General features: G+C 39.8%; 1 protein-coding gene across 1 annotated transcript in view; it reads left to right on the top strand.

Annotated features, from left to right (window-relative positions):
• Positions 1-14432, top strand: part of LOC122807587 (unconventional myosin-Vc-like) — a 1372167-nt gene that overhangs the window by 1199147 nt on the left and 158588 nt on the right. The gene's annotated exons all lie outside the window — the stretch shown is intronic.

The following is a 14432-nucleotide window of genomic DNA, read 5'->3' as shown; positions in this document are numbered from 1 at the left end:
GTTAATATTAAGGGGAGTTAAGTGGGTTGGGGAGGTGAAAGGGTTAAGTGGAGGCAGGGATAGTTGGGAGGAAGTGAGATAATGATGGGGGGGGGGCTTAATAGGTTTAGTCTAGTGTAGTTGAGTTAAGCAGTCACATTTTGGTGTGAACTTGCTTTAGCAGGTATTCGCCCATGACGACCTGGTGGTTCTATGGCATGAGGGCAAGGTAAAGTTTCGTTAAGTAGCCGTGTTCAGTAGAGGTAGTTGGTGCTGAGTATTTTATTTTAACCCAGCTAGAGTAGTTGTGGGAGTGTGATACCTGAATGGGGAGAATCATTGGTGGGTGGTTTAATTTGTTCAGACCGGTTTAATTTGATAATATATGATATTCACGGGGTGGTATGCAGGTTGTGGTGTTGGTGGGGTTAGATGTGTGCAGTTCTCCTTATTTGATATGCTCAGTTCTCTGGGAGGCAGTTGTGTGATAGGCCTCTAAGGTGTCCTTCATGTTTGTATCCATTGGTGGGTTCGTGAGCAAGCAGATGGTTGTGTGCTACTGGCAGTAGACCATTTATATAATTATAGTACATTAGCTACTTAATTAGGGGACTAAGTTGCAGTTTGCAGTATTATTTATTGTTGTAATCAGAACGGAATGAATGCATTCTTCCAGTTCTAAAAGGTGTGGCAAGTGCCTTGAGGAAGTTGTTAGCTCGGAGGAAATATTCTGTGTCTAATGAGGCAAAGGTCAGTAATATAATGCGTTTTAGTGTTCTCCAGTAGTGCTTCCAGCTATTGTGACTGGTGCGCTTAGATTTCCTTGGTGAGGAGAGTTTGGCTGGAGGGAGCTGTTACGGTTCCTTTTGTGGGTTGCGAGTGCAGTGGGGGAGGGGATTGCTGCCACGCATGCGCGAGTAGCATTGGCAAAAAAAAAAAAGACTAGGACAATTAGTTGTATACAAGGAAAGTCTTGCTGGGGGAATTGCTAATGTCAATATGCCTTGCTGCCTGTCCTATGATTATTTGCCTTTCTTTTAGGTATTTAGGTATTTGCATTTCTGGCAGCTTTGCTGTGTACGATCCACATGGTCTTTTCTGCCCTGAGGTGGAAATCCTCATGGCCGTTCTTTTGTTTCTTCTTTTTCGCGGGCTATGTGGCATGGTGGTTCTGTGCATGTGCATGTGCATGCACTTAGACATTGCATAAATAATCGGGGACAGTTTTAAATATTTTCTTCCAAACTTAGAAAGTCGATAGAATAACAGGTTTTACGTTAACAAAAATTTTGAAGGGTATGAATTCTGAAGCTCATGTTTTTGCTTGGTTGCATGGCCGCCTCATGGCAGCAGGTTTTGTGGTTGGTTCACCTGTGCTGGTATGTGGGTCGAGAAGGTACAGGTGGATTCCAATTGGTGTGGAATGGAAAAGAGAAAGGAAGGGGATGGAAGGGAGAAGGAGGAAAAAAAAAGTTTTCTTTCATGGATATTTTCCAAGTTGGGGATCAGGGTAGTCAAGAGATTCACAGAGTTTCTGCCATTCTTGTGTTTATCATTGAGGTCGTAGCAATGATTTGCTAAATTGTAGTTTAACCACGTGAATCTTGTTAACAGAGCAGTGATGCTGTTAAATCTGTATTACTAGGCTATGTAGACTATACCTAGCTGTCCGCTTTGTACTTGTGGAATGACTGTTTCAAGTAATTGGGCTAGTATAGCTGAAGTGATAATCTAACCTTCAGTGCCATGATTGCCTGAGTATAATATATATATATATATATATATATATATATATATATATATATATATATAGAGTTATATCCTAAAAAAAATTCATAATTAATAATCTTATCCTTCCCACCCCTTTTCATTCTGTGTTTATTTTGTAGGTGATGTTATTAAATATCAGTGCCATCCTGGGTTTGCAGTGTTGCTCAGAGGGGTGGTGTTCAAGTAATGACTGGGTACAGGCAGTCTGAGTCAGAGTTCCAAAGGTGTGTCACATAGGCAGGTATACTTTGACTGAAGTAAATGCTGATAAAACTAATCACATACATACCTGTTGCACAGTGTGCAAACATCCTGTAGAATAATGTTATAATAAGAAGAAGAATGGAGGCTTAATTGCACAAAATGTTGTGAAACACGTAGCTAGAGGACATATTCTCTGGGACACTAGTTTAAAAAAAAAACGTACAGTCCGGTAATGAAAGGAAATGTGACTGCTGGGAGGTAGGTTTAAGTAAATGTCATTTTAAGGCTTAAAACTACAGAATCCTACATTCATTTTATCTTGGGTTTTGCTGGTGTTTAAATGTATATGAAATAAAAAAGAAAGATGATATCTTCTAAGAAAAACGTCGTGCTCTGTAAGGCGACAGTTTAGGACAACATACATTTCGTCCATTGTCCATTGGGAAACCCGAATGTTTTTGCGGGCTATGAGTAAGTTAGTGCGACGGTTGTTGCCACGCATGCTCAGTGGCTGTGACAAATAGAAGATTGGAGCTGTCTAGTCTTTCAGACTGTCGCTGAGCCCAGAGCGATTTAGGAAGGGTTTTATAGTGCACTTCTGATTGCCACAGTCACCTAAAGTGTTTTCACAGTATAAATGAGTAAGATGATGTGCACTTGTCAGAGTTCGTCTCCTCAGCAGCAAATTAAGTTTAATAGAATTAGAATATTTTGTTGGGACAAAAAGGATGTGTTGGCACAAAAAGGATGTTAACACTGGTTGAATGACTTCCCAGCTGTATTAAACTTAAATTTCCTACAGTACAAGAATTCAGTTTAGTGCTAAGCCTGTTATGTTATCAATGCTATACGTTTCAGGGAGGCATGATTGATAAGTTTAGTGTTTGGGATAGGATTGGGGCTGCTTAGATGTTTGGGGTGAACTGGTAATTGTTTGGATGGGTCATGTATCGAGTAGTACTACCATGGGGAGTGCAGACAGGATGTGAGACAGGTTGCAAGGATACAGAAGTAGTTTGAATTTGAAGGGGCTAGAAATGAGTGTCATCAGATGGCCAGGTTGAAACACTTTCTGCTTTGCTTTGAACACAGTCTGCTATTTTGTTAGGAAGTAAATAGACAGGGCCCTGGGGCCATTGGTCTAGTGCCCTCCTGTGATCCTATGATCTTATGATCCTATGTTATCTACTCTCTATTCTGCTCGTTACTATTAGAGTTTAATTTTGTCCTTTTCTTTGTAGATGGCAGTGTGCAGAGTACCAGTTGTGGCGATACAGTGAATTTGCAGATGATGGAAGCAGTGGCAAGTGAGAAGGTTACACAAGGGGAACACAAGTTTCCAACAGTTACTGATGGAAATTGCTGGAGTGCAGAAGGCATAATGCAGTGGCTTGAAAAGGGGATTTGAAAGGTGATGTTTTGATAGGATGGACATTCTTGCCACTTGAATGGGGCTCATGGAGGGTCTGAGTAATCATCTTAGTAAGGCATGTTTGTGCTCTGTGTTTAATTAGTGGGAGCTGATTATTGCATTGATATAGGGGGCAAGTAAGGAAGAGTTAGGTAAAGGGGACCAAAGTGGAAAACTGTCGGATGGTTTATGGGGAGTGTGGGGATCCCATGGGATGCGTAGAGTCGCGATGCTCATAGGAGCACAGGAATTTATGGGGCTACAGCCCTTGGCTCCTGCAAGCCAGTGAAATTCAATCCTTGCTTGCTTGGAACCTTGGGGGGGTCGTATTCAATCATCCATTTGTTTGAACTCTATGTGGGGGAAGGGCCAAGGAGGGTTTGACATGATGCTGGAGTTTATTCATAACAGGTGGCATTTTGGGTGACAGGTTTGTCTCTTGAGTAGGTAGTGTTGATGTTACATACCAGGTTAACATTTTACAGGATAGCACGAGGATCAGTTCACTTGGTGTTTGGGTGAGTTTTGCAGATAAAGTTTTAGGAAACATGGTAGGTAGGTGGCTGTGTTGGGGTAGTTTAGAAACTGGGTGTGTTGTTACAAGGGAGTTAGAAGGTTTAAGGAAGCCTGGCTGCAAGATAAGGCAGCTGTAGGATACTAGTGGTATAGGTAACATAAGGAAAGAGAGCTTTTGAGGAGAAAGGCTAGGGATAAACAGGGGTTAAGAATAGTTTGGTAATGAGTGAATTGGGGGTGTTTATGGCTTGACACATAGTGTATTTCATTGTTGACCATAGGTGAGTTTTCAGGAATTAGGTCAAGGGGTGCTGGATTTCTGCCATCTAAGGTTAGGACATTAAAGTTTTGGAGATAGACTATTCTCTATGGTAATGGAGTTGGAGTGGTTGCACATATAGAACTGGGTAGTGGGTGGCTAAGGTGATATGCTATGGTTAACAGGGTCTTGGGTGTGAGACTTGCTACTAGTTTAACTGGGGCCGTCTTGAGTTCAAGGGGTTACAGTTTGTGATTTTGTTGTGGTTATAGGCTGTCAATAGATTCAGGTTGAGGCATGATTTCAGCTTTGAAGGGAGCGGGCTAAAAGGGTATGTGTTCTCTTGGTGTGGATGTTCTGGCGTTATAATGGGGCACAGTGATCCTGCTTTATTTAGTTTCATTAGGGTGTATTTCAGTGATGGCATGGCAAAGGGGTTTATGACAGGATTCTAAGGTGCTTTACAGATGATGGGTGCACCAAATGATGTTTGGCTTGACCCTTCCCTTTATGGGAAGTGAATTGAACAATTTTGGTTAAAAGGGAGGGGGAACAGCCTGGTCAGGCTGGTTGGCAGAGAAGAGAATAGGCTTGCCCTCTTCTGTTCCCCCTCTGATGTTCAATTCAAGGATCTGGGGAAAGGAAATGAGTAGTTGGAGGAAGCATGCTGAGTAGATAAGCAAGCTGAGGTAAGGATGGTGCTTATTTGGTGGAAGGTAATTCAATGGATGGTGTATGAAGTGAGTTGGGATGCTGCTTCATAAGTAAAGTAAGTGAGCAGAGGTATGGACCCTGCTTGTTGGGCAGGGTGAGTAGGTACGCTGCCCTGATTAACTTTACAATGAATGGTGTATGAAGTGAGATGGGATGCTGCTTCATAAGTAAAGCGAGTAGAGGTATGGACGCTGCTTACTGGGGCAGGGTGAGTAGGTATGCTGCCCTGATTAAAATTACAAGGATGTTATGCTATATTTAGTATCAATTATATCATGAATAGTTGTAATTAATAAAGTTGGTATTCAAAGCTATGTTATGGAAATCTAATAAAGGTTGTCAAATGTCATTTGGTGTGATGTGTGTTATTGAAGGGGACCGGGACAAGTTACGTTTGCCACAGATTGTTCAGTGACAGCATATTGTGTGCAAATATAGATTTCTACATCACTTCCTGTGCAAGATGGCAGCTGCCTTGACAGTCTCAAATGAAGAGAAACCAAATACAGACAGGTAAACTTTCTGAAGTACATGTTAATTGGAAATTGTTTCTGTTTTTCTGCACCTTCTCAACTTTGTGAAATGTTGGGAACTATGCATTTCTGAGGTGTATGCCTTGCTTAAAGAACATCTGCGCCGCTGCTGTTTGTATTGTGCTGATAGTTTTATCTACATTTTGTAAGTTACCAATTCTGTGGAGTAGATTCTTTCTTGATAATTTAATTAAGAAATGCTAGAAAATAATGATCTAGTAGATGTCGTTTTCTGATTGTACTAGTGTAGTTTTTGGCAGTTAATTTGATGCAAAACTTGATTTCCTGAAATAACTATTAAGGAATGGTATTGACAGCCATACTGTCATTGCCGTTGAAGCAAACTATATGTAAATAGTTATAATTAAGGGTAAACAAACAGTATTATGCTGTATTACTGTCTATTCTCAGTTACGCTGTTTTTATATATATATATATGTGTGTGTGCACAAGTATGTGTGTATACACATAATGCACATGTATATTCAGAATACATGTAGGTGTATCACTGCAGTTTCTTGCTTGGTAAATGTAATGCAGGTGCTGTTTTCTTGTGCAGACTGGGTGCTGTGTTTTGTAAATTAATAAAGGGTGCTAACTGTGCTACTGGAATTGCCTCTAGCTTGTTATTCTGGTCCTGGCAAATTAATATGTAAAATGTAATTTGTTTAGAACATATGCTTTTGTCTTGTAGAGCTTGGGGTATACCTTTCAATATTCAGGGGCATTTTTAAAATAACACTAGTAAGCATGTTACGTGCCATGATGTATTCATATTACTTTGTTCCTTTATGCATGTTCTTGCTTAACTCTTTAGGTCCATGCTGCTGGACTATAAACAAATTAAGACTGTGAGTGAGATGGGGTATGAATAGTGCTTATTTAGACAAACTAAATGCATTTGATAACAATGCTAATATAAATAAAACACTATTGTTCTGGTTATATTTTGTGTTTAATAGTTTGTCTTTTCTTCAGTTTCTGTTTAAAAGTTTTTTAAAAGTTGTCATCCCACAATCCCATTGAAGTGGATGTGGTTGCATAATTGTGTATGCAAATACTATGTTAATTAGCACACAGATGTTTGGTCACTTTTCATGGGTCTTTGTCCAGATTTTTGATGATTCCAGGTTGAGAGTTATGCCTGTAGCTAACAGTGACATGGAGTGGGGTCTTTCCTACAGTTAGCTGGACTTGGAGTAACTCTAGTGTGTTGTAAAGTTTAACCAGTCTAGAGGTGTATATGTCTTTAATAAAGATTTATACTCCTCCTCCCATAGTTTTTTCACATTCTTTGTGTGGTCTGAACATGTGGAAGCCATTGTAGCCCTGCATGGCCGGGGTACTCTCTGTGGCCTTGAACCATGTCTCTGTGACTGCTCAGACATCAGCATCTTCCAGGTGAGAAGTGCTTTGAGTGAGTGCAGTTTCTTATTTAGACTACCAGCATTAAGCAGCATAATCCTGAGTTGGTTTCTGGAGGATGTCCTGGATTTGTGGATATTTACCATTCTAAGTTCATTTTATTGTATGAAAAAGTTCATTTAATTAATGTGGACGAAAGCACTCACAATAAATTTTACTTGTCTTTGGTACTTTGGAATTTGTGTGGATCCTTTCCATTGAATTTTACTGTTGGTTTCTGGAGGATATTTTTACGTTAGGAGTTTTGTTCTTATGACATTGCCTAAAAAAGACACTATGGAATAGGCAAGTACCTTTGCCAGCATTCTAAGGCCTAGAGGTGACAGGTGAAGACTATCTCTGGTAAGGTAGCATGGTCTGTCAGCCATATCATCCCAGATTGTCAGATACTGACTGAATCTCCCTGTATTGACACCAGAAACTAAGCCAGTTGTTGAAGTCAGTCATTTTTTGTTTTTATTCTGGCATCATCCTGGGTGAGGGAATAATGCTGCTTAGAACTAGGAACATACCTGCCTGGGACACACAATCTGAAAGCCTTCATCATGCCTCTCTTCATATAGTTCAGTGAGGTACATCTCAAGTCATTCACTCTGACATGGACTATGACAGAGTCATAAAAATACTTGTTGTTGAGAGACTTGGTTTGGCGGATCCTGGCACCAGTCCTGCAGCTGACCATTACTTTCTTCTTGTCCAGCCTATTGAGGGGGACATCTGTATGTCTTACTATAAAGTCACCTATGACCAAGACAATTGCCACATTGCCTCCGGATGCCCATGTCAATCAGGTTGGCTGGAGAAATTGTGTGTTCTGTAATAAGTGGTGGAGGGTGGGCTAGAACTAGTAAAATCAGCTACTTTATGGGAAGTTTAGGGGTAGAAACCTGACAGACACCCGAAAAAGAGCTGGGTTCTTCTCTTGGCAGGAGTGCACAACTGTGTTGCATGCCAGGAAGCAGGGAAGCTTAGGAGGGTTCTTTTGCCACAAGGGTGCTGGAGGGCTGTCTTAATGTAAGATGTCTGGCTTTAGAGCTCAGAAAATCAAAAACAGTCTAGATTCAGCAAATCTGAATGTAGCCTATGCTATAAATCGTGCAAGAGTGTAAATAGGCAGTCACAAGCAATAAAACAATTTAAAGTAGGCATCAAAACAGATGCAAACAGTGCAAAGAAGGTTATAAAAATACTTATTTTTCAGTAGAAGTTACAGGATGCCATGGATTTTGTTCAGCCTTACTTCAAATCCTTGGCTAAGGAGGTCAAACTCTGAGCAGCTCTGGTAAACTGAGCACAAACCCAAGCAAATGCTGTGTTTAAATATCAGCCAGGTAAAACAGTTTTCAAACAATCCAACCAACAGGAAAGTCCAAGGATGAGCCTTGTTCCAAAAATGGCCAACTCAGATGGGTCTTTCACTACACTCTTTTGACAGGAGAGTGCAGGAAGGTACACTTAATGTAAGATCATCATTGACCCAGATGGGACTTGAACCCACAATCCCCAGTTCTGAAAGACTATGTCACTGGGCATTTTTTCTTTGGGGGGGGCAAGTGGGTTGTGTGTGAAAGCAACTTTTCATTAAGTTGGCTTTCTCAGTGGCAAAGTATGAGAGAGAGTGTGTGTGTGCGCACGTGTGTGTGTACATGGGGTGGTTGGATGTGTGTGTGAATAAACTGTCATTACAGCTTTTGGATGCAGGCATTTTATGTTACCTTTTCACAGTCAAAGTAGGTGCCGCCTAACAAACTCTGGGTGAAAAGGGCTGAAGCTAATGTCTATGATTTTTAGGAACTCAGTGAAGACACAACCCGTATTTTGACTTTCCAATTGTAATTTTGATATTATAATTTCAAAGCATTTTTGGATTTATTTCATATTAAAAATGTTTCTTATATCTTACACAGGCAGACATGTACCACATGAACGTATAAATACATTGACATAGTTTAAAATTCTGAATTATATTCCACTGGGGAAAGATTATTATATGACTTGTCATCATTTTGCAAGTGAAATTACTGTCAGAGAAGAATTCATGTAAGTTACTGAAGGGGAATTTCTTAGCTGATCCACCATAGTACTGTTTCTTTTTCTCTTAACAATTTGCTATGCAGGTAGGGCATTTGTTATTTCTTATTGCTGAAGTAGAACAGAAGATGCTGGTTACTTTCCTATCAGGTGGCACCCTCCCCCCTTATCCTCAATCCCTCACAATTTGTTACCTTTTGTAATCTCTTCTCCCTTTAAACTGCTTTCTACTGCTTACAATTTCTTACCTCCTGTAATCTCTTCTCCCTTAATACTATTCTATTCCTTCTCCATTCCCATTACTTCCCTCCATATATGTGCTTCTAAACTTTTGCCTACTACACGGCTCCCTTCTTCTTACAGTTCCTTCCTCCCTGGATCTTTAAGAAGCTTATTGGCTTTACTGCCTTCTACCTGGATCTTTACCCTGTAACACACGTTTTCCTTCCCCTGGCCTAACTACCTCCCATTGGGATCTGTGTACTGCACATCTGCTTATACTATACTCAATTACATCTTACTAGTCATACTATCAGCTTTCACTTACCTGCTGTTTTTCTACCTGGCTGATTGTTTCCTCTCAGCTCTCTTCTACTCTTTTGCCTCATCCCGCTCCGTTCGCCCTGCGGGCTCACTCCGCTCCCCTCCCTGCCCCCAAATTCCACCCGCCCCTGGGACCTCTACATTTATTCCCACATAGCCACACCCTCCAAAGTCTTCACCAATCAGAACTTGTTCCTCTCTCCACCCACTCCACAACAATCCCCCCACACCCACCCACTACCTCTCTGATCATATATCTATTATATACAGCCTCTTACTCAACTTAACATGTCCCACACACACCTCCCTCTCCTACTACTAACTCTGCTAATCTCTCTATCCTCTACCTACCTCATAACCTACTATGAGCAGCCTCTCAATCCTACTGTTAGCATCCCACACAAACACACCCTAACTACCCCCCCATCCATATTTACTACATATCTCAGCCCCATATACAACAACTTATATCTTGAACCCAAATACCATCGTCTCTCACACATCAAATACCTTCTTCATACACTCTCAAAACACATCCATTGCTTCAAGCCCTCACAATTAACTGACATTATACAAGCTTTGTCATTAATAGATGGGGACATGCACCCTAACCCAGGCCCAGACATCTTAGTACTTCCCCCTATCACCCAACAAATGAAAAGTATGTCTACACCACATACTAAACCTCCCAAATCTCTCTATATAGCTCATCTTAATATCCATAGCATTTGTAATAAAGTTCCTGCTCTTCATGCCCTACTAAAAGTCCAACAATTTGACATTCTCTGCCTTACCGAAACCTGGCTCAAACCCACTATAAAAGACAATGAAATTATCCCCCCTGGCTATAACATCCTAAGACAGGACCGCCCCAATAAAAAAGGGGGTGGAGTAGCTATACTCTACAAAACTGGACTAGAAGTATGTAAAGCAATTCATACCCCTCCAAATGACAACAGTAATGAAATTATTATCTCCAAATTCTCCCTCAATCCACACAAAACTATTAATATTATCTGTGCTTATCTTCCCCCAGGCAATAATCCCCCAATATTAGAGAACCTACTTAACTGGTTCTCAGACAATCTCCCTCAAGAAACTATATTATTAGGCGACTTTAATATTGATTGGAACGTATGCAAACAACTGAATCCATCTACCCATATCAACCTCCATGGATTCCATCAAACCATTAATTCAACAACTAGAACAAATAAAAGCAATAATAAAGAAACCATACTAGATTGGATCTTAACTAATAGCCCCCAACAAAAGTATTCTACAGGAACCCTCCTAGATGACCTTAGTGACCACACTCTAACTTACATTATTAGGCATAAATCACATCTATCAATACCTCCCCTTATCCGCTTATCTCGCAGCAAAAAAATTTTGACCCGCATCAATTTCAATATGAACTTAGCCTAGTTAACTGGTCACCTCTACAAACCCTCCCAATAGATGACGCTGTTAACCACTTTAATCATACCTTTCTCACTATTCTAGACCATCATGCCTCCATGCGCTCTATACACATAAAATCAAAGACAGCACAATGGCTTACAAGTAACACTAAAAAACTTATCCTTACTAGGAACAAAGCCTGGACTAAATGGCGAGCCACTAAAGACTCTTTTGATCACCTTAACTTCAAACAAATAAGAAACATGACTAAATTAGCTATCATACAAGATAAAAAGAACTTTTACACCCAGTTACAGCAATCCTCCCAACACCAACCACAAAAATTCTGGAGATCTATTAACACACTACTATCCCCCGGCAAAGTTGAAACTCCTAATCCTCTAGGCTCTAGCCCTGACTCTCCCTTACAAACAGCAAATGCATTCAATAACTTCTTTACTTCTACAATACTTAAACTAGCCAACCAACAAAGCCCTGACCCCACCCTACTAGGTAACCCAAACTGTACCCCACCACCATTTCAACTTCAACCCATACCCACCTCCTATATTCTAAACCTACTTCAAAAACTTAAACCTTCAACCCCCTCAGCCGACAAAATACCAGCTGAATATCTCCAGCTAGGAGCTAAAGCTATTGCCTACCCGATCTCTGTACTCATCAACAGAACCATAAAAGAAAGTACAATACCTTCACTCTGGAAAATCTCCCACATCATCCCTCTCTTTAAAGGGGGTGATTCTTTTGAGTATTCTAACTACCGCCCCATAGCGCTGCTATCTCCTATTGCTAAAATAATGGAGAAATGCATCCACAAACAGTTACTTAGTCACCTCCTAAACAATAATCTCCTCGCAAACTGCCAACATGGATTTCGTCCCTACCATAGCACCACCACAGCCTTATTATCCTTTATTGACTCCATTAATAAAAAACGAAATAATAACCTACTCTCATCAGCATTTTTTGTCGACCTGTCAAAAGCCTTTGACATGGTGAACCACCAACTACTCTTACATCGCTTAAAATCTCTTTCTCTTGACAGCATTGCCTTAAACTGGTTTACCTCCTATCTTCAAAATCGGAAACAAGCAGCGTTATGGAACACTAATCTCTCCGAACTTCTGCCCACCACTTTAGGAGTCCCTCAGGGCTCCATCTTAGGTCTTCTTTTATTTTCCATCTTTATCAATGACCTACATCTTGTCACCCCTCTAACTACTTGTATCCAATACGCGGACGATACCACCATCATTTGCTCTGCCACCACCCAAACTGACCTACACTCTCTTACCCAAAAAACTTTCACCGCCATAGAGCAATGGTTCTCTAATCACTGTCTCCTCCTAAACCCTAAGAAAACTAAACTTCTCCTCTTCTTACCCACACACCAGTCCCCCTCTATCAACTTCTCTCTTACCTCTAACAATGGCACCCTTATCTCTCCTGATCAAACAACCAAACTTCTAAGCATAACTATTGACAACCTACTTAAATTTGACTTTCATATCAACTCAATCATAAAAGCAACAAATAGAAAATTAGGTTCTGTCTACAGAATCAAATCTTTCCTAACTCCTGAAGCAAGAACTACCATAGCTAGAACCCATCTTATCTCTACTCTACTATATGCTTCCCCAATATATACTAACCTTGCTAAATACAACATCAATAAGCTTACAGCAGCCTACAATAACATTGCCAGATTTGCCACTGCCTCCCCATATAAAACACATCACTGCCGGAACCTCCGCTACCTAGGATGGCTAGAACTACCCCACCTAATTCAATACTATCAGCTTACCATAGCCCAGAAAGCCCTTCACCACCCTGAAAATACACCTATGCTCTCCACCCTTATCAAACCCTACAACAACCTAAAAAACCTTCGCTCATCTAACAAAACACTGATTCAAACTTCTCTATCAAAGAACACCGCAGGTGACTCTATATTTTCCAACTCAGTTGGTAAGATTTGGAATCAACTTCCTCCAGACATAATAGCCCAAATTTCTATCACACTGTTTAAAACTAAACTAAAACACTTTCTAACCAATCACTGGCTATGCTCATGCAACAACCCAAGCTGATCTTTACAACTCCTCACACCTACTGCATCCTTTACACTTTCTCTCAGGTCTACTTTTTTTTTCAGTGTTTTCATTTCTACTAGAAATGCTGTCTCTTATCTATCAGCTATACTCTTCTCTACATTCTATTGCTAACTTTTCTATTTTCTACTAGAAATACTGTCACTGATCTGTCAACTATACTCTTCTCTACATCCCATTGCTAACTTTTAAACATCTTAATTTCTGCTGTGTCATACTACACATTCCAATACTTAAGTATCAGCTTTATCTCCTATTACCTGTCTGTACTTCCTCATATTGTGGTTTAAATGCCTTGAGTATTTTTGTGCTTGAAATGCCCTATGTATTGTGTACATGCTTTTTGTGCTTGAAATGACTTATGAATTGTGTTTATACTTTTGTTTACCATGTATTAGATAGCGGAGCTTTTCTCCTCGGGCCTCCACTGAAAATGGACATGTATCCAGTTGGACTAGCCCGGTTAACAAATGTAAAATAAATAAAAATAAATAAATAATAAATAAATCTTCGCATCAGCAACTGACTGTTGAACTGGAATAACTCTCAAGCAACTTTTCTCTGTGGTCTTTATGAAGTTTTGCGAGGTATCTGTATTTCTTTGTGGTTGCTTTTTTGGTACATGTTACAGAGTGGAATTTTTTATCATTTGTTCAGTTCTTTGGGCATTCCTTAGACAAATCACAATATCATATACCCCATGTGTGTTTTATATATTTTACCTAATATGAGATTGGGCGCTAGTTTTGACACAATCACTCTATTGCATTTGAATGTCAGTCCCTGTGAAAAATGAATTTTGATGCAAACTGTACAGATTTTCACAGAATGTCCAGATCTTTGCCTCATATTTTGTTCTGTTTCTGATAAAATTATGTTTTTCTGGCAAAGCATTGAGAAATTATTAATGGTTGAAGTCCAAAAATAATGACAGACATTTGAGTTTTAGATTTCATATCCTTCAGAAAATTCATGCTAATGCAAAACCTATCATTCTATCAATGTTGTAAGTTTGTAAGAGCAATATTACAAAGTGTCCCTATTTTTGGACCTTTGTCCCCCCATTATTGATGGCATAATGGCTTTTCCCAGATTTCTTGCTCTAAGAGGTTGAGAGGTATGATAGTAGGTGTAATGGATTTGATTCAGTAATGTAACTTTTTTCATATTGAAAATAGAAAAGAATGCAAAATACAAAACATAACCAGGAGCCCCATGCAGATAAAATGTTTAATACTCCTGGTACCTTGGCCTCTCACCTTCAAGGGATAAACAGTTCAATCTGCCATCACATTAAATAGTTACAGATACTAGTTAAATAACAGTTACATAATGTAACTTGACAAGATCCTGCAGATATTTAAAGTGACACAGTATTGACCAACATACACACATGATTACCACCAAAATTCCCATACATAAAAATCCGACATTTTAACATTAAAAATTCAACAAAACCTTCTGGTTGAGACCCCTAGGGAAAAGAGTACCATAATTAAATATAAATGTAG

Source organism: Protopterus annectens, chromosome 7.part1, assembly GCF_019279795.1.
Source record: "Protopterus annectens isolate FY-2018-M chromosome 7.part1, PAN1.0, whole genome shotgun sequence".
In the NCBI taxonomy this organism is placed as follows: domain Eukaryota; kingdom Metazoa; phylum Chordata; order Ceratodontiformes; family Protopteridae; genus Protopterus; species Protopterus annectens.
This window is presented reverse-complemented; position numbering and strand designations above follow the sequence as displayed.